At 46.7% G+C, this 24,654-nt stretch overlaps 1 long non-coding RNA gene across 1 annotated transcript; it reads left to right on the top strand.

The window, feature by feature from the left end:
* Positions 1–274: 274 nt before the first annotated feature.
* Positions 275–20,664, top strand: LOC308591710. The gene is made up of 3 exons (XR_014010227.1): positions 275–678; positions 7,630–7,730; positions 18,352–20,664. It is a non-coding gene; the product is annotated as an uncharacterized lncRNA (long non-coding RNA).
* The last annotated feature ends 3,990 nt before the right edge of the window (positions 20,665–24,654 follow it).

The raw sequence follows: 24,654 nt of genomic DNA, 5'->3' as shown, positions 1-24,654 counted from the left end.
TTGAGTTCCCCAAATAATCATGTAGCCTGTTAAGGGTTCTGGGAATTGTAGCTCCACTAAAGGTTAACTGTAACTACCAGGATTCTTGGGGAGGAAAGTGCTTTCAGTATATGGTGTGTGCGCAGGCTGCCCAGGTTTCTTGAGCGCATTCGCCTGCCTGGTGGTGCCAGCTGGGTCTCTCCACACCCACCTCCGCATCCCTCCCGTCCTCAGCTTGCTTTGCCGTCTCTCTCCAGCTCTGTATGTTATTATATATCTCGGGATGCACCAGCAAGTTAGCCATCCTCCCGCAGCTCTTGGCAGAGACCAGCGAGGGGAGAAGCCCTTTGGCCAGGCATTGCGGCAGCTGCTCATATGAGGCTGGAGAGAGGGAGGGGTGGAAAGGCGAGGAGGGGGCACACAGTGCCTGGTAGCCTCCGCCCCTCCCTCCCTCTCTCTCTGCTGGCCCGGCCAAGAGCTGGAGGTGGTCCCCGAGACAGCAATATGTAAATCGCCCTGGTCCTGCCTCCGACTCCTGCCAGCTGCAATCTCTCCCTCTCGCTGGGCTGGCAGCGATGTCAGGCGCTGCAACTGGGAGAAGCAGCAGCAGCAGCAGAGCCGGGGCTGGGATGCCGCCGGCGGCCACCGCGGCTGGGCTGGGGCCACTGGAGGGGAAGGCGGCGACTGCCTGCAGAGCTGGTGAGTTGCTGCCCCCCAAGAATCTCGAGGAGGAAGCTCCTGCCCCTCCCTGGCGCGCTCTCCCTCCTGTTATTTTCATGCTTGCTGGTTTGGTTTCAGGGCTGGGTGGAAAAGGATAAAAGCCCTTTTCTAAAACTTGGATGGGAGAGTTAATCCTGCTGCTGCGGCTGCTGTTTCTCCCTGGCTCAGTACCACCACCACCTGCCCTGTTTAGGAGCCGCTTGAGTCTTGGATTCAGCCTGGGAGCTAAGGCTGTGGGTTCTGATCAGGAAACCAGGGAGGCTGCAAGTCTAACGGGCTGCCCTCGCAGCTTCCTATGTTCCTGTTCAGATCAATGAGGACTAGAATCTTACTTTCTCTTAATGGCATAGCTCAGTGGCAGAGCATCTGCTAGGCATGCAGAAGGTCTGAGGTTCAATCCCTGGCATCTCTAGGTAGAGTTGGGAATCTCTCCTGCCTGAAACCCTGGAAATCCTCTGCCAGTCAGCAAAGACAATACAGGGCACTATAGACCAGTGTTCACCCTTTATAAGGCAACTTCCCATGTGGAACCTGCAGCAGAACGTTTGCTCTTGTTCTGGGTGCCAGCCAGCCATGCCCTTTTACACAATACTCCATTCCATTTTCAGTCCCGATCTTTTACCCTAACAGACATTCAGGAAGACCAATGAGCATACTCAATTCTCACTGAGTTATATGGGGATGGTTTCCCCCTAAAGTTTTTCTTTTTTTGGGGGGGGGGATATTCTTCTGCAAACCTTTGTGTTCTCTTCTGATGCTTCCCTCTTGTGTGTGGAAGGGTACCATTTTGGCTCCATGTGGATTGGTGGAGGCACTCAAACAAATGAGTTTGGTTTACTATACATGGGGTGCTAATTAGTGTTAGGATTGTGGTTATATGCAGCACTTTATGGGGCTCAAAGTACTTTCCACACATGATTCCAAGGCTCTAACCTGGTGGCTTTGAGGGAGCCATTCTCAGTGATAGTACCCCACTTATGAAACTCCATCCCAGGTGAAATCAGAACATTCTAGGTATGTTCAGGCACAATTTGAAAACTCACCTTCTTTGTCCAGATCTGGGATCATGATTGGTGTAAATGTGGTATTTTCTGCAGCTATTGATGTAGATCTTTTTAATCTTTGGGGTTGTCACCAGATAAGTTCTACTCAGAGTAAGCTCATCAAAATCACAAGTAATTTAGTTCCATTGATTTCATTGGGTCTACACTCCTTGGATACAACCCTTTTTAAACAAACAAACAAACAATGAACCTGTTTTCATAATTACAACAACTCTGCAGGGTGGGCAATTATTATTATTCCCATAATGCAGCTTGAAGGGGAGGAGATGTGAAGGAAGGAGATGGAGAGAAATAAAAAAGGGCCTTGCCCAAGGCCACCTCTGCCCGCATAACCTGCCTTTAAAGCACATCTCACCACAAAGTATCATGGGAATTGTGGTTCTGTAAGGGATAAACTACAAATCCCAGCACCCATAACAAACTACAGTTCCCATGGGGTTGTCCCTCTGTAAGGGTGCTTTGAATGTTTGGTGTGTATGCTGTGAGCTAATGGCAGGGGTGCACTTTGGACCAGGGATTCACTGCTGTTGCCACACCCGCTAATAGGTACAAATGATTGTATTCAACTAAGTTCTTCTCAGAACAGATCCAGTAAACCAATTAACATTACTCACATAGTCACTTACATCCCAGTGGGTTGTCTGAGTAAAACTTAGTTGGATACTACCCAAAGTTTTGCTCGTTGCATGTTACTGTGCTGGAATATAAGCTCACTTAGGGTTGTAAATCAATTCAAGGTTGTGGGGGGGGGGCATATATGTGGAAAAGGAACTATATACCAGAATCCTATCCTTTTAAGCACCATTTTTAAGCCAGAGATGTGTAACAGACATGATGTATTGCTCTTACCTATGTCTTGCTTGTTTCAATGGGCTTGCAGAGAGGAGAGGTTCCCTGTGTGAACAGCAGTTGCTTCTAGGATATTATCAATGGACAAATATTTCCGGAAGCTTTTCAAAGTCTCCTCCATCCCCTCATTTTCTGGTCTCTTTTATGAGATAAGAATGTTTGTGGATCTGCCCTTTCAGAAAATTAAGTGGTTAAAAACGAGACTATTGATATTCACAGTTGTTTTATGTAGCCTCATTGATTTCGGGTAGCCTTGCCAAGTCAAAAAGTTGTTTGCTTTCTTACACAGGCAGTGAGTGGACCAGGGCTGAATGGGATTTTAGAAAGCATGAATACAATTGAGAGCATGGTCTTGTTCCATCTTCATGATGTCTTTGGAAATAATCTTTCTCTCTTTCTCATGGGCCAACCACTTTGTAATTTGTCTGATTTTCAGTTCCTCTCCAAAAGGGTGGTTGTTGGCCCATCACTAGCCATTAATCTGTTGATATTGATGGCAAGACTGAGTTGGTCATTGGACAAGAGGGACACTTGTCCTAAGAAAGGATATAAAGAGCTGGAGGGTGGCGGCAAAGATTTCTGGAAATTATTGTGCAGGGAAAGTTTTTAAGAAGGAAACTGGTGCAAAGACCATGATGTCCTTAGATGTATTCACACCCAGTTCTGTATGTCCTCTTCAGAACTGGCAAAACAAGGTCCAACTTTCTCTTTATGTCGGAACATGAATGGTGATTGGATGCACTATTCCAGGCTTCCTCAACCTCAGCCCTCCAGATGTTTTGAGACTACAGTTCCCATCATCCCTAACCACTGGTCCTGCTAGCTAGGGATCATGGGAGTTGTAGGCCAAAAACATCTGGAGGGCCAAGGTTGAGGAAGCCCGCACTATTACAATACTGATTGTCACATGGTCCCTACATAAATATGCTCTCTCTCCCTGGAACTGAGGGTTGATTTTTCAGGGAAAGGGGATAGGGGAGTGCAGAGCTTTTACCTCAACAAATTTAATGTTGTTTGCTGAAAGTGGGATGGAACACCCTCAACTCGGACCACAATATAATCACATTCACCATCCACTAAAACAAATTAGAAGACAAAACAAGTGGGACCTGAAATAAAATGTGTCACTGTGGAGAGATCCTGTCCAGGATTCTGACTAGCCAGCCTCGTCCTTTACCTGAATTACTCTGTCCATCCTCCTCAGTCAGCATTTCATACCATTTTACTTCTGCAAATTTTTAGCATCCCTCAAACCTGGTGAAACCTCATTTTATGTGTGAATGGTGCCAGTTGGCTACATAAGAATCCATACCCAGAGAATGATTTAACTTTTGTGACCTCAAGGGATTACATCCTGCTGGGAACAGGATCACACAGGCAATGCAGGATTAAATCCTCTCTTCCTGCCAATCAGTTGCTATCACCAGTGATGTCAGCTGATGGGCAGGTGGTCATGGTTTGGGGGAAATGACCTGCAGACCCACAGAAGTCCCCCACCCCTGAGCTCAGTGGTCAAGGTGGGATATAAGGGTTTATTTACTTATTACTAAATTTATATTCTGCCCTTCCTCCCAAAAAAGAGGTTAGGGCAGCCAGAGATAACAGATACTAAGTGTGGTTCAGAACAAATGAAGATTGGTCTTTTCACTGACAATGTGATGTTAATTCTTGGGAATATATCTGAGTGTAAGATTAGCTTGAATAAATAAAACAAAAACAATTTCACATGTTCAGCATGTCATTTGACTTGAGACCACCACGACAATGTAAGTCTATCAAACTACCAGAACAGGTTGCCCTGAAAAACTCTGGAATCTTTCCTTTGTGTGGAGATGGGTTCATATTCCAGGATATATGAACCCTGGGTCAATTACATCCGGTGCCCCTTGCCAGCTCTACCTGGGGGCTCTAAAGTATGAGGAGCATGATGTCAGTTTCCACCCCTTTTCATGAGGAAAGAACATCAAGTTGCATATCAAATAAAAGCCACTTTTTATAATTGGTTGAGGTGATGCCCAATGCCAGCATGATAGCAGCTAATCAGAAGTTAATGATTAAAGGCAAAACTGCATCTGTTAGTCATAGAGCTAAACCTTCCGATATTGACACAAGTTCTCCTTGCTATACCATCCAATAAAGATAACAGACATGGAAAATCTTCTGCTAGATTGAACCTTGCAGAGATTTCACTGGGCCAAAGCCCTGCTCAACATTCAGCTGGGCTTGAACTGGCAATAGAGTCACAGCGGGGAGGGTTAGATCAGACAATGGCTATGAAAACAAATGGGGCTGAATTTCATCAGAGACTAGTCTACCTTTTGTTGAATTGCACTGTCTCAACTCAAACATCAGTGAATGCTGTGGATCTGTTAGCTATTGTTAGGGATGCTAAGTTGGCAGAAGTGAGTCAGGAGCCCCTAGTTATCCAGTGGCTGTTTTCCCACCACTTTTTTTTGCACTCTGCAATCAAATCCTTAATAATGTAAAGGAAGGTTTCTCAAATGCATTCAAGCTCTCCTCCTTTTCATGAAAAGTCCAGCATTATTATTTTTTAAGAAGTGTCTTCTACAAAGATCAAGCCCTCTGACCCCCTTCAAAGCTTGGTGCTATAAGATGGCTTTTTGAGATGATTAAACAGATTCATGGAAGAGGGTAAGTCTATCAAGAGTTAGTAGTCACAATGGCTAGCAGGCAATCTTCCATTTCAGAGGCACTAGGCTTTTAGATTCTGTGTTGTGAGTGGTGTCAGTACAATACAGCTACACAATGCATCCCCTGCAGATGATGCCCAAGCTACCCACGCTCATTGACCTTGAAAGAGGAAAGGATTGGAGCCTCTTCTCCTATAAGTACCTAAGGAGAGCCCTGCTGGATCTGGCCAGTGGCCCATTGAGTCTGTAACTGGGTCCTCACAGGTGTCTGGGGGAAGCTCACAAGCAGAACCTGAGCGCAACAGCACACTCCCCTCCTGCAGTTTCCAGCAACTGGTATTCAGAAGCTTATTGCCTCCGACGGTAGAGGCATGCAACAGATTGTCAAAGCATGAAATGAACTGCAATTTCTGTGCCTGCCAGAACACTTGGGAAACGCCTTACACCAAGTTAGGCTAATTGGTCCATCCAGCACAGTATACCGCGAGTGTGGAACCTTTTTGGCTCCACAGGTCAGATCATTATCAGGATCTGGCTCACTGGCCAAGTTTGACAGGTGGGTAGGACTGCCCACATGCCAGTAACATGATGGCATTAAGACATCACATCCTGCCCCCCCCTTTAAACCTGGTTGTCCCCCCTTCCCTTTTAAGCTCAGTCTTGCTGTGATCTTAAAGATGGAGGGAAAGAGATTTCTAAGGGCTTTTGCAAGACTTGCAAAGGACTGTGGGGTTCTCCTGCTTCTCCATCCCCTTAAAAGGGAAAGTGGGGGGAGTTCTGCACTGACCGGTGGTGGCTCTCCATGCTGTAGCCCCATTTGAGTCCCATTGCCGAACAAGTAGGGGCTAGGGGTCTCTGAGGAACGCTTGCCTGAGAGCAGAATCCGCATACAAAGTCAAGACAGTCCAAGGTCAGGAAATTCACATGATCACAGAGCCAAGGGTCCAGTTCACAGGTCAGGGAATCCAGAGGGAGAGCAGGCAGCAGCAAGGTAAGGGGCAGGAACTACAAGCATTGTTTCCAGCATTTTACTGTTGTTGAGAGCTTGGCTTAAGAAGTTGGGAGGCAGCTGGTTCTCATTGGTGCCTTCTGCTCTGTGATCTAAGGCTTCCCAGTTCAGGCTGCTGTTCAGCAGGTGAAGCTGCCCCCTGGCCCACGGCACTCCAGGGTTTCAAACAGGGAGTCTTACCTAGTCCTACCTGGAGATATCAGGGATTGAAACCAGGACCTTCTGCATGTGAAGAAGATGTTCTGCCACTCTGTTACAGCCCTTCCCCACTAAGATGCCTGAACAAGCTTGACCACTGAGCATGCTAAATGACTGCCACACACCCCTCCATGTGCTAGGAGGAGGAGAATTAAGCTGGCTAAAGGTTAGAAGCTTTAATTACACATTTTTAGTTGCCTTAAAAATTAAATTGCCCAAAGGCTTCAGGATGGGGCAGGCTATGTGCTGAAATGTATCCTTTGACCACATTGCCTCCCCAAGATGGCCTGAATTTTATACTATCTGCAACTCTAAAAACCAAGGTGTATATGTAAATAACAGTATTATTATTCTGCTTATGGTCTTTATGTTTGCTGCTCAGGGAACAGCTGTAGTGCCAGAAACTAGGATCAAGTAACAAGAGGAGGCCAAACCCTATCAAAGAAATAAAGAGGGAAGCTCACAAAGATTTCTCTGTAGGCTCCAGATTTCCTGATCTTGTTTCCAGAATTGCACCAATGCATTAGCAGTCTGCCTTTTGTCATTTCCAGGCATTGCAACAGTTTTTCAGTTAGCATCTCCTTTTTTGCACATTATGGTTGGACACAAGAATGTAGGCATGTCTGATTAAATCACAGCAAAAAATGCTACCGGGATGCAATCATACCAAGGTTCTTTTTATACTTTTTTACACTCAAAGTGCCAGGGTACATCAATAACCATAGACAGTTAGGCATAGGGGCTACAGAAGGTCTCCTACCTCCTGCTATAAATGAAAGGGATGGAATGATGCAAACTGCACACCTGCCACTTAAATTTAGAAATCTTCCTAACTGGGGCAGAATGCAGGTGAGAGCAAACTCACGGGGCAGTAATAGAGCACAGGAAAATCTGCTCATCCCTAGAAATAAACTAGCTGCTTATACAAAACCTGCAGCGATTGGTCACAAGTGTGTGCTTTTAAATATATATACGGTATATCATGTGCTAAAGTTCCATCCAGGATAAAAGTTCCTATATAAATTGGAATGAATCTAGCTAGGTTAATACAATGTCATGGCATCCATTGATGGTGTGATCAAACTGTGTTCTGAATGCAGCTAGATTTCTTTCCCATCTTTCTTTAAAAAAATATTTTTTTTCTTTCTCAACTCTCTAGCACTAATGAGGCAAAGGACCAGATGTGGAAATTTGTGTATTTAATCCATCCCACATGCTAAAAGGATGAAATCATGGGACTTAGTCTCTCCTGCCTGAAAGGTAAGAAGCCATGTGATGTCTCCTTTATCCTCACTCAGGGATGGGAAACCTGTGGCTCCCCAGATGTTGTTGGCCAGTGGTCAGGGAAGGTGGAAGTTGTAAACCATCAACATCTGGAGGGAACCAAGCTTCTCCATGCTCTGCCTAAACCCACAACTCCATGGATCTATGAGGTGAGCGGGGGGGGGGTTGTTGTGCTCATGGGACCATGATTATTTTCAAAGGGGTTTTGGGTTTTTTTGCCAGAAAGATGGAATAATATTCAGCAGCCTATAAACAGCTTGATGCTATCCACACCACATTTAAAGTTACACTTTTAGGACAGATCCACACCCTACATTTAAAGCACATCCAACACACATTTAAGGCACAAGCATCCCACAAAGACCCTTGAGAACTGTAGTTTCCTCCCAACAGACCTACAATTCCCAGTAACCTTAACAAATGTCTGTTGCCAGGATTCTTTGGAGGAAGTCAAATGTTTAAAACGTGCATTGGGTGTGCTCTGAGAGCACAGTATGGATCTGCCCTCGAAGTGTAACTGGTTTGAAAGAAATCCGAGGGGAAGTGTGAATTCTTATCACTTGGAACAACATACATTGTCATCCAAATGCTACAAGTTTCCCACATGTGTATATGAAGCAGCCACCTTGCACTGATCATTAGTTCATCTCTAGCTCAGGATTGAGTCACTACTGAGATCTCTTCCAGGGTTTCGGCAAGAGTCTTTCACAGCCCTATCTGGAGATGCCAGGTCTTCAACCTTGAAGCTTTTGAACATAGATGTTCAGATCTTGCTGGACTACAACTCCTATCATCCCTGACCATTGGCCCTGCTGGAGTCCAGCATCTTTTGGAGGACCATTCCTTGATCTAATCAATCAGGTCTTTAAAAGAGAAGGCTCTGAGTTGAACCAGACTTCCTCCCTGCCTCCCTTCTTCCCAGAAAGCAGGCACGTGCCATCTCAGCAGCCTTGACTAAGGACAGGCAATCTGAGAGGAGAACTTTACGACTGCAATAACCCAGGACATTTGGAAGGAACTCCAGAAGCCGCCTACAGTGTATTCCGCCACCGCCACCCCATCTAGTTAAAACCAAACTTGGCAGGAGCCACTGGGCCCACTTACTCATCCGAGAAGCAAGGTGGAAGCGAACAATTGGCAGCAGTCAATTGCAAATGGGAGGGAAATAGGGCGGGGGGGGGTGTCTGTGCACTACATGGGTTGTCCCAGTTTCATTCCACTGGCCTGGATTTATGCTGCGGTGCAAAGGCAGGGGAGTAGCAAAATTCTGCTTTCTGTTTGGCTAATGCACACACCACAGTTAGTAACCCCTAATTGCTGCTTGCTAGTAAGGATGCAAGAAGGCAGCGATTTCCATTCCGACCTGTCTTCATCACAAGCGGTGCTGCTTCCGTTCTGCTGCAGTTCCACATCCGCCAAATTCGGAAGCTGTCCACCATATTACCTAATTTAGATACTTATTTCCACAAGTTACGTTACTTACATGTAAACAAATGACACAATTATTTCCGCACCATTCGTTTCATCATCATCATCATCATCATCATCATCATCATCATCATAAATTTTATTTATATCCCGCCCTCCCCAGCCGAAGGCTCAGGGCGGCTAACAACAATAAAACAGTACAACAGTAGAACAGTAGAACACAACACAACACTCTAAAATCATTCATTATAAAATTAATTCAAAGCAAACCACTGGCAACCATTGGGCCAGAGCTCCGCGAAGATTGCCAAAGAAAGGAGTCAGGCTGTGCCCTGGCCAAAGGCCTGGTGGAACAGCTCTGTCTTGCAGGCCCTGCGGAAAGATGTCAAGTCCCGCAGGGCCCTAGTCTCTTGTGACAGAGTGTTCCACCAGATCGGAGCCACAGCCGAAAAAGCCCTGGCTCTAGTTGAGGCCAGCCTAACCTCTCTGTGGCCTTCAAGATGTTTTTATTTGAAGACCGCAAGTTTCTCTGTGGGACATACCAGGAGAGGCGGTCCCCGTAGGTACGAGGGTCCTAGGCCGTATAGGGCTTTAAAGGTTAAAACCAGCACCTTAAACCTGATCCTGTACTCCACCGGGAGCCAGTGCAGCTGGTATAGCACCGGGTGAATGTGATCTCTCAGCAAGGACCCCGTAAGGAGTCTCGCTGCAGCATTCTGCACCCGCTGGAGTTTCTGGGTCAGTCTCAAGGGCAGCCCCACGTAGAGCGAGTTACAATAATCCAGTCTGGAGGTGACCGTCGCGTGGATCACAGTGGCTAGGTCAGGGCGAGAGAGGTAAGGAGCCAACTGCTTAGCTTGGCGGAGATGAAAAAATGCTGCCTTTGTTATAGCTGCAATCTGCGCCTCCATGGAAAGAGAGGTGTCGAAGATTACACCCAAACTCGGTGCTGGCACTAATTGCGCCCCCGCAAGAGATGGGAGTTGCCCCCCCCCAATCCCATATCGTCCCGTCCCAGCTACAGGACCTCTGTCTTCGAAGGATTTAGCTTCAACCGGCTCCCACGTAACCATCCAGCCACAGCTTCCAAACATCTGGTCAGGGTGTCTGGGGCCGAGTCAGGATGGCCATCCATCAGCAGATAGAGTTGGGTGTCATCAGCATATTGATGGCAACCCAGCCCAAAACTCCAGACAAGCTGGGCGAGGGGGCGCATAAAGATGTTGAAAAGCAATGCAAAGGAAACATAATTTAAATGGGAATGAGGCCATAATCAATTTCATATCATTTGAAGGCAACGACAACAGCAAATACTGCAGGATTGGTTCCCTTCACAGACCTGAGACAAATAAGCGAACGTCGGCAATTTCTGCTTCTGTTTCTGATTTCCATGGCATTCCCTGGCATCCCTACTCGCCAGACATGCACAGAGCACTACGCGTGCCCCATTTCAACAACCCTTGGGGGGTCATAAAACCTGCTAAGGGTTGTCAGGATGAAGCCAGCTGTTATAGACGTTCTTCTATCTTCCCAAGCTGGGGAAAGCACCATTCTCACAAAGCAGCCTTCGCTTTTATTTTATTTTCAGTGTGCTCTGTTCTCTCACTGGGTAATCGGGGCAAGTGCTAAATATTGCATCACCCATTAGCTTTTACTGCTGCTTGGCCCCGATGCCAGCGTGGGCTGTCTGCTTTAATGCCAAGCCAAAGGCCTGAGCACCTGCTGCCTTTCCTTCCCCGGGGGGCTCCTCACACAGTGTGGGGCTGGGCCAGCTCCCTCAGGTAGCAGTGCTGGGGAGAGCATCTTGAAAGCAATCTCCCAGCGAGAAGGGGAGGGAAATGCACCCCCTCTGACACTTTGGAACCATGGATTATTCATTCACTCTTTGGGCTGACATTCAGGTTAATAGGCTGTGGCTGCTCTGGCCCTGCTAGTCAAAGCCACAAATGGCCTGCAGGAACCCTTGTCTGCCCCATGGGAATGCCACCTCTCTGGCAATTGCTCCTGTGCTTCCAAAAGCAGTGCAGCAGACAGGTGGCACTTCTGAAACTGTGAGCAGGCAGCAGCTGGGGAGAGCAATACCAGTTGAATTTCAGACTAGCAGACCCTACACTCCATTTCCTATTTCCTGGTCCCTGAACCTGGTCAACTAACAGTCCTATTTTGCACCATGTTTTTCTTTTGCCCCTGAGGGTCATCTTCTGAAAATTAGAGTATAAGTTGCTGGGGATTTTGCTGTTCAGGGCTCGGCCATCTCCTCCAGGTCTCTGGTCCTCAATGCAGGGTGTGGCAGATGCATTCTGATGCATCAGTGCATGGACTTGTAAATTTGTATGCATGAACACTAAGTGGTATGCAGCCTACCATTTCACACAAGGCATCTGCTGAGGTATATTCTGGACCCCTGCTAGCCAAAGAGCAAACAATTGGTTGCTTTTTAAAACAGCTTAGGACAGGGCTATTGCAGATTAAACAAATGCAGCATGCAGTATATCAGGCAGAGAGAAGCTGTTGCTCAGCCCAGCAAGGATGCTTCTGGCAAGACCACAACCTATCCTCAACCAGCCCCCATCCGCTTGCCTTCTCTCTTACAACCTTCCTGGGTGCTGCTGCTGCTGCCCCTCCTCCTTAGTCTCAGCGTTGCCCCTTGTACAACTCAGCAGGAAGGAGGAGGAGGAGGTTGAGGGTGGGGGCAAAACTAGAATGTGTTGGCTCTGCCTATCATGGGCTTTGGCTCTCCCTACTGGTTGGGCAACCCAGCCCCTACTGGCACCACTGGTGATGTTCCCCCTCCTCCTTTACTCCCCATTTTTCTAAACCTGATCACGTCGCTTGCCCTTTTCTGCCCTTTTTGCACTTTTGCATCTCCTGGGAAGGAAAGACGTGAAAGGCCCAGCGAGAGATACAGAGATGCCGTTTTGCAGCAGCAGCAGCTGCAGCTGATGTTATGAAGGTCTCGTAAAAGCCGCTTCCACAGAAGATCCCCTGGGAACCAGGCAGAAGCCTCCACACGACTCTGTGCAAGGAAACAGTGGGGGCGAGGGCGTCAGAAGTGTACTGGATATAAATAATATATGTTCAAATGCTTCCCTTGTGTCAGACACAGTGCCTTGGATATATGGCTCACACAAGGCCTCCTCATCTCTTCCCAGCTCATGAGCCAAAGTTTTCAGCTGCTTCAGTGAATTCCCAAATGCCCTCCTTGAAATGCTCTTTTCCACCCCTGTGGAATCTTCACAGTCACTTTCAAGTGACGCCACTTGAAAAAAGACCTTAGATATAACCCCCCCCCACACACACACACATACACACACATACCTGTCCTCTTTATTTCTACCATTTCACCTCTGTCCTTCCTTCAGGTAGGTCTGGGGCAGCACACATGGCTCCTCTTTTATCCTCACTGCAACCCTGTGAGGCGGGTTACACTGAAAGAGTAGGACTGACCCAAGATTTGTTGTTGTTTAGTCGTTTAGTCGTGTCCGACTCTTCGTGACCCCATGGACCAGAGCACACCAGGCACTTCTGTCTTCCACTGCCTCCCGCAGTTTGGTCAGACTCATGTTTGTAGCTTCAAGAACACTGTCCAACCGTCTCGTCCTCTGTCGTCCCCTTCTCCTTGTGCCCTCCATCTTTCCCAACATCAGGGGCTTTTCCAGGGAGTCTTCTCTTCTCATGAGGTGGCCAAAGTATTGGAGCTTCAGTTTGGAGACCCAAGATTAGCTGATGGGAAAATATGACCAGGTGGAGATTTGAACCTGAGTTCCCTCCCCGTGCCATATAACCCCTTCAAAAATCTTTGCTCTACTCTAGTTCTTACGGTAAGTTCATAAGAATTATGAGGGAGAAAGGCCCATAGTTTCAATTTCATTCAGCCATCTCTCTTTCTCTCTGTGTGTGCTATCCCAGAGATTGCTAATGTGGCACCCTGGGTGCACAGAATCCCACCCCCACTTTAAACAGTCATGGATTCCCCTAAAGAATCCTGGGAACTGCAGTTTATTACAAAAAGTACTTCTGTCTTTTCCGGATTCAGTTTGCTACATGAGGTGGTCATCTGGGGATTTGGGGTGGGAACGGTTAAATTCACCAATATGTGGAGGTGACATCCAACTCCATTAGTGTGGTGGCAAGTTCTGAAGTGCAGCCATTCTCCTGAACAGTCGTGGCTCTCCAAAGATTATACAAGAACCTTATACAATAGTGATAATTAGGAATGCATTGCAATGATCAATGCAGATCTCTGTGTGTTGCCTTTCCGCTATATCCATGCTTCTCAAGCTATTTGAAGTGTTGGACCAGCAATTCCTACCCTCCCCGCCCCCAGTGTGCCAGGAACTGTTACCATAGTTGGCCCTGAAGGGTATCACTCAACCTGGGCTGTGGTGGAGTTGTTGGGGAGTAGCAGTTGATGGCTCATAGGCTTGTACTGGTCCATGGACCATGACTTTGTGTAGCACTGAGCCAAATCTACTATATTCTGAGTGTTTTACTATCATCTTAAGCTGTGTCTCGAGTTGTGTTTGCCATGAAGTTCCACTGCATGTGACAGAACCTGCGCACCATTCTCTTGAAACAGAAGCACCTCATGTTTTCAGTGTTCCTAAATACTTAGCTTTGGAGCCTACAGAACAATTCCTCCTTGCTGTTCCTCCCATGCTCCTTCTCCAGAGTGGCTCTAGGAGCCAATCCTCCGTGGCTGATTCACCTTCTTTCTCTCTGATTGGCTCCAGTCAGCACAAAGGTTGAGAAACCTTCCTTTCATTGGCTAAAAGCCCCCCTTCCATGCTGAATGGGTGGCTCTAGGATGCTGCAGACAGGGACCCTACTAGTATCCTGCTGCAGAAATAGTAATGGATCGTCAACCTCCTGCAGCTCTGGACCACTGCACTACTTCTCAGCTTTCTTTCTCTTTCCTCAATCTCTTGTTTCTATCATCCAAACCTGGAATAACGACAACACCCAGTTAATATTCTCAGCAGGTCTCTGCTGTCAGTTTTGGACTGGACGAGGGCAAGCAAACTGAAGCTTACTCCAGAGGATAAGTTGGCTAAGGGATCTGATGTTTCAGGGATGCCAGCCTGTTCCGAATGGGGCTGTGCTTCCTCCCGAACAGCAGCCGAACAGCCTTGTGAAGAAGACGCTGAGCTCCACATGGCTGGGGCCAAGCCCTTTATGAACAGCAATGCACTCCCATCTGGAAATGCATTTGTAAATCGCAACTCTCTTGGTGATGAGCTGCAGCCCTTAATGCAGGTCCATCCACCAGCTGGGCCGAGAGGCCCTTATTGATTCCCAAAGAGCGAGGCCTGTTCCATCATCATTAATAACAGATGAGTCGAGCGGCTTTGGATGCAAAGCCCTACTGAGCCTGTTTCACCTAAATGCCATTGAATGGCGAGCAGGGAGGGAGGAGAGGTGAGAAGGAAGGCTTGGGCCAGACTAGAGGCAGCCTGGCATGAGCGCCATTGAGATGGATGGGGCTGGAGCAAAAAGCACATCCATTGCTTTCATGCAGATCCCATTCATTACTTGGTTGGCATCCCCATGGGCAGCCAGCGTAGAGAGTGGTTAATGGACCTAAGAACTTAACAGCCCTGCTGGATCAGGTGAAGTGTCCATCTAGTCCAGCTTCCTGTTCTCAGCAGCCAACCAGATGCCTCTTCTGGGAAGCCTGTGAGCAGCACATGAGGGCAACTGCTCTTTCCCTACCTGCAGTTCACAGCAAGTGCTATGCAGGGACACCCTGACTTAGGCAGTGGAGGAAGAGCAAAGGCATTGTGGTTAGTGGCTACTGATACCCTTTGCCTCCATCTTTTACAGCCATTCAGGTTGGTGGCCGTCACAGTTTCTTGTGCAAGTGAGTTCCATAGTTTAACTATGTGCTGCTCTGCGAATAAGTGCTTTCTTTCGGCCCTCTTGAATCTTCCAGCATTCGGCTTTATTGGCTGGTCCAGAGTTCTAGTAAAGTGGTACCTCGGGTTAAGTACTTAATTCGTTCCAGAGGTCTGTTCTTAACCTGAAACTGTTCTTAACCTGAGGTACCACTTTAGCTAATGGGGCCTCCTGCTGCTGCCGCACCGCCGGAGCACAATTTCTGTTCTCATCCTGAAGAAAAGTTCTTAACCCGAGGTACTATTTCTGGTTTAGCGGAGTCTGTAACCTGAAGTGTATGTAACCCGAGGTACCACTGTATTATGAGAGGGTTCTTTCCCCAATCTGCTTTCTATACGCCATGCATAATTTTAGACACATTTGCTTGGGAATAAGTAAGTCCTGGGACATGGGTGGCGCTGTGGGTTAAACCACAGAGCCTAGGACTTGCCGATCAGAAGGTCAGCGGTTCGAATCCCCACGACGGGGTGAGCTCCTGTTGCTCGGTCCCTGCTCCTGCCAACCTAGCAGTTTGAAAGCACATCAAAGTGCAAGTAGATAAATAGGTACCGCTCCAGCGGGAAGGTATACAGCGTTTCTGTGTGCTGCTCTGGTTCGCCAGAAGTGGCTTAGTCATGCTGGCCACATGACCCAGAAGCTGTACACCGACTCCCTCGGCCAATAAAGCAAGATGAGCATCACAACCCCAGAGTCGGTCACAACTGGACCTAATGGTCAGGGGTCCCTTTACCTTTTAAGTAAGTCTTATACTGAGCCTTGTGGGACTGTCTTCTAAGTAGGCCTGTGCAGGAACAAACTCCTGCAGATCTTGAAGCATCTGGAGAAAGGGAAGACTGCCTTAATGAAACCCACAGGCCCAAACCCCTGGCGCCAACCCACTTTTACTTTTAATTATTATTAAATGCTTTTAATTCTTTTTAACTGTTTTTATTGATAGTATTAATGTTCCTTGTGAATCAGAGGTTTTACTACAATCAATCTGTACATAAATCTTGTTAAATAAATAAAATATAACTTAGGCAAAACATACACAGGCATTGAAAGCAGGATTGTGTATGTATAACCACCCCAATACCCTCATGAGCACAAATCGTCACGAATGTCTGCTTTGCTGGCAGATGCATATGTGTCTCTCCAATGCCCACCAGAGGGCGCCCTTGCAACATTTTTGGCTGCAAACTTTGCTAGTTGTAGGCAATTTGGTAGGGAGGGGGTCTGAGAAGGAAGGAAAGCACCAGTTTATCAGTCTTCTTCTTCTTTGGTGGGCAGCTTCTTCTTCGGAAGCGTCATTTGTATTCAGCGCTGCACAACAAACTAAATATAACCCAGGGTCTTCTTTACCATGGTGATGGCACTGTGTCAGTTGACGGCAAACCTGGTGTATCGAAGCATGCTTTCACCATATGGCCCAGCATTAGAAGAGCGAGGGAGGTGATCAATCTTGAATCATTAGGGAACAGAAGACCTGCCAGCATCCTCAGGAGCCGAGCACATTCAGCTACAGCTGCAGAGGGGCAGATCTGACCTGACACACCAACGATGCATACTGTGGTGACAGTCACTGCTGGGTTACTCAATAGGCAAACTAAATATATGCTTATAGAGCACAAGCAAAAGCAGGGGCACAAAAAGAGGTTTTTTAAAATATTACCTTTGATTTCAACAAGCCTTGAAATAGTCATCAGGAGAACAATCAGATATTTGTTAGACTTCCTTACACCGCACCCCACACTATTTCCCTCATTTTTCTCTTCTACTTTCATTACTTACCCCCACCTAAACCAGGGGGTGTCCTACCAAGGTAGATCAAAAGAATGCAAGGGAAACTGATCCTGTCACATGCTGCACATGACATACATGCATGTACATTTCAGGACGCATGTAAATTTTAGGTGTCTACAAGCATAGCAAATAATACTTGAAGTCTGGTATTGTTTTTATTTTGGATTACATTTAAGGGGCATCATCATATTTCCATGCTTAGGGCCTCCAAAGGTCTTAATCTGGCCCTGAAAAACAAAATTAAGCAACCATATAACCAGGGCTGGCCTTAATAGGAAGCTGCTTTATACTGAGTCTGACCGTTGGTCCATCCTGCTCAGTACTGTCTATACTGACTGGCAGCGGACGTTTCAGGCAGAATCTTTTCCCAGCCCTTCCTGGGGACACCAGGGATTGAACCTGGGACCTTCTGCATGCAAAGTCAGATCCATGTCATACATTGGAAGCTCATTTATACTGCTTTAAAAGTCACAGCTTCCACCCAAATATCCCCTCTCAGAGCTGCAGCTCCTAGCACCTTTACCAAACTACAGTTCCCAGGATTCTTTGCGGTGGGGAGGCCATATGTCTTTAAATGTGGTTTAAATGTATGGAGTGGGTGTGTTCTTGTATGGCTGGAAAGTGCAAGCTTTGGAAGTAAATGTTTCCTAAAATCTTTATCAGGGCCTGCCACCAAGGGCTCAGCCATACTTTTAACGTGTAGGGTCAGTGCTTTCTGTCTCTTCATTAATTGCCTACTATCTGTATGGCGTTCTCTAAATCACTGCCTTCCCACATTTTCTCATACCCCTCTCCTTTCAAGAGAATCCCTCGTATGAGGAAATCCAGACTGAAGGAGTGGAAAGTGTGGGAAGGCAATGTCACATAGCCAACAGAGAATTAACAGAGGTGCGGGAAGCTTATTATCCACTTACTTACTTCTTTCAGTTGGTAAGACAGTAATGGTCATTCCTGGAATGGGACAGCTTGACCACAATTGCCCATGCATTAGTAACCTCATGGCTGGATTACTGCAATGCGCTCTGTGTGGGGCTACCCTTGGAGTTGGTCCAGAGGCTGCAGCTGATAGCAAATGCAGTGGCTAGGCTGCTTGTGGGGGCAAATTACCGTACTTCCAGCATGTAACACCCTGTTTGTGGAATTTGCATGGCAAATCTGCCTATCCCATATACACCCAGTAGATCACAGTTGCCTGTGGGAGAGTTTCTCTTGCAAGTTCCCACAATATCAGAAACCTGCTTTGCACTAACTCGCAGCAGGGTTTTTCGTGTGGCTGCCCCATTCTGCAGAATAGTGTTCCTGTCGAGATACACCAGTCACGCACTATCTGAGAAGGGCTGACTCCTCTCTGTGACATAAAACACACACGCCCAATTTCCTCTGAAGAGCAATGAACGTCAGAGGTTGCCACCTCCGGGAGAAAGGTAAATTCTCTCTCTCTCTCTCTCTCTCTCTCTCTCTCTCTCTCCCTCTCTCCCTCTTGTTCCCTCAGGCTTTAAAACACACGTCAACAGAGGTGGTGGCGGCAGCGGCAGCGGGGACATTCCTGTCATGGCTGACAAGCGCCTGAAAGTCCCAGACATTATTATCACGCCTCCTACCCCCACGGGGAAGGCGCTGTCGAGAGACACCAGGCAGGAAGGTGAAGACTCTCCGCACAACTGCTGAGCCAGATGGTCTGGGATTTGGCCGCCCGCGGTGGGGCCAGAGGGACCTGGAATGTGAAGATGCCACTAAAAAGCCCGGTGCTGTGAACAGCTTGCTCAGGAACTCATCTGTGCCTCTGGGTTTCCCTAAGCCATCCTCCGTTTCCCTCTCCTCCTTCCTTTGCCTGGGTTTATGAAAAAATTATGAATGGATCTACATATACCTCACTGTTGGGACCGTTGCACTGTTAAAAACTGGCAGCCGGCGCGGAGGGCCTGTTGAGAAATGAGCTGGGCCAATGGCATCTGGAGAAGAAGAGCTGCTCCAATGGATGGGGTTGGAGAGCTGGGAGGAGAGGAATGGTCTTGCAGGTGGTGGCCCCCTGCCTCCAAAGTCCCTGCTTGTATTAAGCCTTTTCTTAGTGGTATCAGCCGGTCCAGCCAAATTACCGCAAGCCTGCCTTGGTCTAGAGCCCTGGTTTATTTGAGTGTAGCAAGATCACCAGTCCCTTTCTGTTGTGGAATGGATAGGCCATCGCTCAGTGGCAGAGCATTTGTCTTGCATGCAGAAGGTTCCTAGTTTGACACACACACACACACCCCAGGTATCTCCAGGTATGGCTGAGAGAGAACCCTGCCTGAAGTGCTGGAGAGCTTCTGCCAGTCAGTGCAGACAATATTGAGCCAGATGGGCCAGTGGTCTGAATCCATATAAGGCAGCTTCTTGTGTGGTTGAACTCCTCTGTGTCACCAATAATACATTGGGAAATGTGCCTCAACAGGAGCTGGCACTTTGGTGTGTGAGGAGAAGGGGGAGTAGTAAAGAACTCCACTAGGAGTAAAGAAGCCCTAAGTTTGGCACTGGCAGTGACATAATAGCAAGAAGAACTGGCAGCATCTTACCATCCCATTTGTAAGGGACCAATACAATAATATTTGTGGCCACCATTTTGTTGTTTCTCTTCACACATGAAATTCCACAAGAGTGAGGAAAGTGGGAATACTACATTCCCTAAGGCAGGGGTAGTCAACATGGCGCCCTCCCAACGTTGTTGATCTCCAGCTCCCATCAGCCCCAATCAGCATGGCCAATGGTCAGGGATGATGGGAGTCGTAGTCCAACATCATATGGGAGGGGACCGCATTGGCTGACCCTGCCTCAAGGGAAGATTGAATCCTTCTTGTTAGAGCTTTATTTAAGCTAGTTTTTTTTACTGTTTTAAAAAGGCCACAAAATGGTACAGGCATAGCTGGGAGAACTGTTCTTCACTAGCAGGGAATTGCTCTCCACTAGCAATGTTACTGGCACTAGCCAATAGGATTCTGAGACCACAGCCTACAGCATGCAGACAGTAACAACAGACACACTCATGGGGGTTGTGGGGGTGGCGAGGTAATCCCATTTTCCCAGCCACAAAATATTTCTGTTTTCAGTGCTGAGGAAATGTGATCTTCCCCACAATTGAATACCATTGTTTTACAGAAGCCTTGTGGGATGTTGTGCACCACGGATGTCTGAAAACAATTGTGGATTTATTGCATGGGGATAATGGTTGTCTGTAATATGAGCTGAAAAAGAGAGTACATCAGTGTTTGATTCAATTAAGACTGACTTTATTTGATCAGTTTTTAATATGACTCATCCGTCCTTTCCCACAACCAAATCTTTAGGTTCAATATCAGGGAATCTCAAATAGCCATACAGATTTTGACTTGACTTCAGAAGCATCAAAATCTTCTCATCCATGCAGCAAATTAAACCCAATCAACCTCCATACGCAATTGCAGAGCACCTAGGATTCTTGCAAGCACTTCTTATTAAATATTATTGTATTATTAGAGATGGAATGATTGTTGGAATGAGCATCAGATTATTGCATACCTAGATTGCTATCAGCTATGTAAGAAAATTGGATGTCATTTCCTGCCTTCCCCTTTTTTATAATATTTGAGAACCATACATTTAATTTCTAACATTATTTTTTAGAGGGATGCAAACATCTGAGTTTGGTGCAAGAATATTTTGTTTCAGCCTTAGCATGGATTCTAGACTTTGTGAGCTGGCATGGATGTTTGCTTCCAAAAAAAGTAAAAATGTTTTCCAAGTCTCTGGGAGGGGAGGGATATTTATAAAGCATCATGGTTTTATTACACATAAAAATCTCCCACTTGGTTTTATGGACTGGTTTTCAATTCTTTTCAGATCAGGGTACATTAAACAAGAACAGTGTCTGGGGAACTATTATCCTTCCTAGAGATCTGGCTAATCGGACCTGGATCCAGTGACAAAAAAGAGCCTTTCTAGGTGATTTTGTGGTATTTTGCTATGTCAGGGATAATTTGGCTGTGATTCCTGCACTGCAGGGGTTGGGCTAGTTGATCCTTCTAACTCTGCAATTCTATTATTCTAATTAAGAAGCAGCACATCACTAATCCAGCAAACATGATGAATGGGAAGCAATAAAACAAGCAGACCACCAAACTGAGAATCATCCTCTGGCTTGAATGGTCTGGGGAGGAGAGGATGATGGCTCTCCCCCCGCCCCCCACACGCTGCCTCTTCTTTGCCCCATTGCATTAATAATAGGAAGTTAATGTTGCATCTCAGCAGTCATGTTCTTGGGTTGCATTCTGTAATCCAGCTCAGAGGCGGACGAAGAAGAAGAAGGCTTTCCATTTAAACGGTTGGTGTGAACTAGGAACCCCATCAAGGAAAAGGAAGTAAGTGTCTAGCCACTGCTTAATTCCCCACTCTCCAAATTATCTGACTTCCTCTGACATGAACAAATTTAAACGCCTCATTATTGCTCAAAAGTGGGTGGAGCAACACAAGTGAATTGCCCCTTTGTCCAGTACATTTGACTACACCCAGACATGCACCCGCCTCTATTCTCCATCCAGTCAATCAAAAACATGTACAGAGAGTGTGTGAAGCTTTTGAAGGGTGTGGCCTGGGGAGAGTCCTGAGGGCCAGAGAGGTCTGGAGGGCCACATTCAGACGCTGGACCTGATATTCCTCATACTTTGTTTACTCTGTTAAAGGTTCTTTGGAATCCATTGAGATGGGAGACACTGCCCAAAATCCAGCACTGTTGGGATGCGGCTATAATTGTTCCAATAACAACCCATAGCTGTGATCAAAGCATGTGATTTGTTCGGAAGTGAACGAGCTGCTGTTGCTAAGAGACCTCAAAGGCAGTTCAATTTCCTTCCACCACCCAGGTCCCTATCTCCCCCCACCCCCAGTAATAAAAAGAAACGAAAAGTAGGAAATAGAACAATATTTTAATTTGTCTGAATCTGCTCCCCCTTGAGGGATCAGCCACCTTGCACAAATCCACAGATAGCCTTCTTGCCAGAGCATTTGTGCTTATCTTAAAACACAACACAATAATAAGAAGAAAAAATCTGTGCTGCAAATTCTCTGGCGTCCTCAGCTTCCTTTTCAGATTTCAGCTACTTTGGAATAAAATGGCCTTTCTTATTTCTCAGCAACACAGCCTGAGAAAAACACTAATTAGGCTTTGTGAAGGAGGAAGGTGGACTCTAGGACCCTGTCAGAGTCCTCATGACTTTCCCAAAGCCCTGCAGCTTGCTTACCTGGCTTTGGGAGGGCATCACAAGGGTTGTGGGTCAGGGGCATCAGAGGTTTCTGAGGGCAGCCAAAAAAGGCCTTGAGGCCCCCGGGCTGTGTGTTGGACTGCCCTGGCGTAAACTGCAACTTCCTACGACTATGGCTGCATAATTTGCACTTTCCAAAACAATATATGAATCGAAGCACAGCCGTCCTCCAAAATCCACACTTCTCTGGATTTTGCAATGCACATCCAGGTAAAGCATATATGTACATAAACAAAGTGTGCGTTGGTGAAAGCAATATACAAAAATGCATTACATTAGGGGACATGTAATTATTAGGGAATGTGTGCTCTGCAAAGAGGTGTATATTATAAGCATGATTACATTCAGAAATGTGAATATGAGGAGAAAGTCACCCAGAAACATAGCTGTCAACTTACAGATTTGAAAATAAGGGACCAGCAGCCTCGAAAATAAGGGATCAGCAGCCAAAATAAGGGATTTTCCAGGCACAGGTATGTTCGACTTCTGAGCCCCTCTGAGCCAAAGGCAGAAAGCCCAGCCAGCAGCCAAATGAAGCCTCATCAATAAGGGACAGCAGCGGGACATGGCGCTGGGATAAGGGACTGTCCCGCCAAATAAGGGACACTTGACAGCTATGCCCAGAAACGGTGGTGAATTTTCATGAGAACCTCTAAAAAAATATTCCCAAACTGTTGTGGAAATGTGGAGAACTGCTTAAGGCTGGAGAAATGAGAAAAGGAGAGAGATTGACAGATTAGTCTCTAATAGTGACTATGGCAGACTGGGCACTATATCAAGCATAGAAAATCCTATTTGGTGGTCTGCAAACATAGCTCAGCTGTTATGTGTGTGTGTGTGGGGTGTTAATCCAGCTGTTTACATCATTTCAAACCATCCCATGCTTCCAGTAAGGTATAAATAGCATTTTGGTTGGGGTTTCTTCCACCATCACCTTTTTCTCCACCCCTGCCCCCCTGTGGATTCTAAACTAAATGAAACTAAACTAAACAGGAAGGGAGAAGGTAAACAAACAGTGAGACTGATAGATTGAATCCCATGAAAATCAGTATCATTTGCATACCAGACCATTCCACCTGACCCCCAGCTGCACATACACAGAGCGACAACATGGTCTGCTGAAAGAATATGTTAGTTGAGGCTTTGCAACAAGGAACAGGGTTCATCTGAAGCCTCTGGGAAGGGTGTGTGTGTGTGCGTGTGTGTGTGTGTGTGTAGGGGGAGGGTGTAAAAACAGATGGAAATTTAATTTTTTAATGGCAGCAGCAGATGGCAAAAGACACCAAAGTGTATTCACACCATGTCAGAGCTGTTTATAGGCTGCCTGGCTACACTGCAGTGCATTCCAATCGGGTTTAGATTATTGCTCCCCAGAGACAGGCAGGCGATTGGCTTTTGAAGAGCAGTGTATTATTTTCCCTGTGTACAAATCCTGGAAATAAAAAATTTAACTATAGTTGCGGAAGCGGATGAGGGAAAGATTTAAAATAAGCTATGTGAGGATCAGAAATCCGCTGGGCATCATTCCCTAGGGAAGGGCAGGGGGAAATAAAGAATTGCCAGCTTGTAGTTTTATTTGACTGGTCTGGTTCCTGTGCCCTCAACCATTGCTCAGACATGCCAAAATACATGCAGGTGCACCTCCTCACCCCGCAAACTTCCCACACCATCGCTAAGAGCAGTGCTTGAAGAAATATCCTTCTTTGGAACCCAGCCAAAGCCAATGATACAAACCCAAGCAATTTGTGCAAATGGACTTACCATGCACAGAGCTGCTCAATTTGTAAGATTGATGCTGAGTGAGATATTTGAGAGGTTTTGTTTTGTTTCGGAGAGACAGAAGGTTGCCTGGTATGTTTTCTCACCCCAGATTCTGCACAAAGCAAGCCTTCTTTTGCCATCCTCTGCCCAAGAAATTTGTTTGGTACATGATGGGACAGACGGAGCAGTGAATGCCAGCTAGGCTTCCAGGGGTGGGGGTGGGAGGAGAGTTGAGGAAGCCTGGAAATAGGGCAGGCTGATGACAACAAAGCAGAGGTTGGAAGGGAAAGGAGGGCAACTTGCATGCTGAAGGTCCAGGTTCCACCCCCGGCACCTTCAGGTAGCACTGGAAAGACTGCTGCCTGAAACCTAGAGAGTTGCTGCCAGTCAGTTTTAACAATACTGAGCTAGATGAATGGACGGTGTATATATATACATATATACAGAGATACAGAGAGAGAGAGAGAGAGAGTGTGTACTTGCAATAGCTCAGGGATAGAGCACCTGCATTGTGCACAGGTGGTCCCAGGATCAATTCCCAGAATCTCCTGGTAGGGCTGGGAACTCAGGAGAGCTGCTGCCAGTCAGTGGAGAGAATACTAAGCTGAATGGACCAATGATAGAACTCAGTATAAGGCAGCTTCTTGTGTTCCTGCTTGACATGCGCTGGTTCACTGTCTCTTCAAGACTGCTCATTGGTTATTCTAAGTTGAACCTTGCATTGAAAAAGAGGCTTCTGACTTTAGCATTGGTAGATCCTAGCCCTT

The sequence above is a fragment of the Podarcis bocagei genome (genome assembly GCF_964188305.1).
Source record: "Podarcis bocagei genome assembly, chromosome: 7".
NCBI lineage: Eukaryota > Metazoa > Chordata > Lepidosauria > Squamata > Lacertidae > Podarcis > Podarcis bocagei.
Note: the sequence above shows the minus strand (reverse complement) of the source record. Positions and strands in the feature narration are given on the sequence as shown.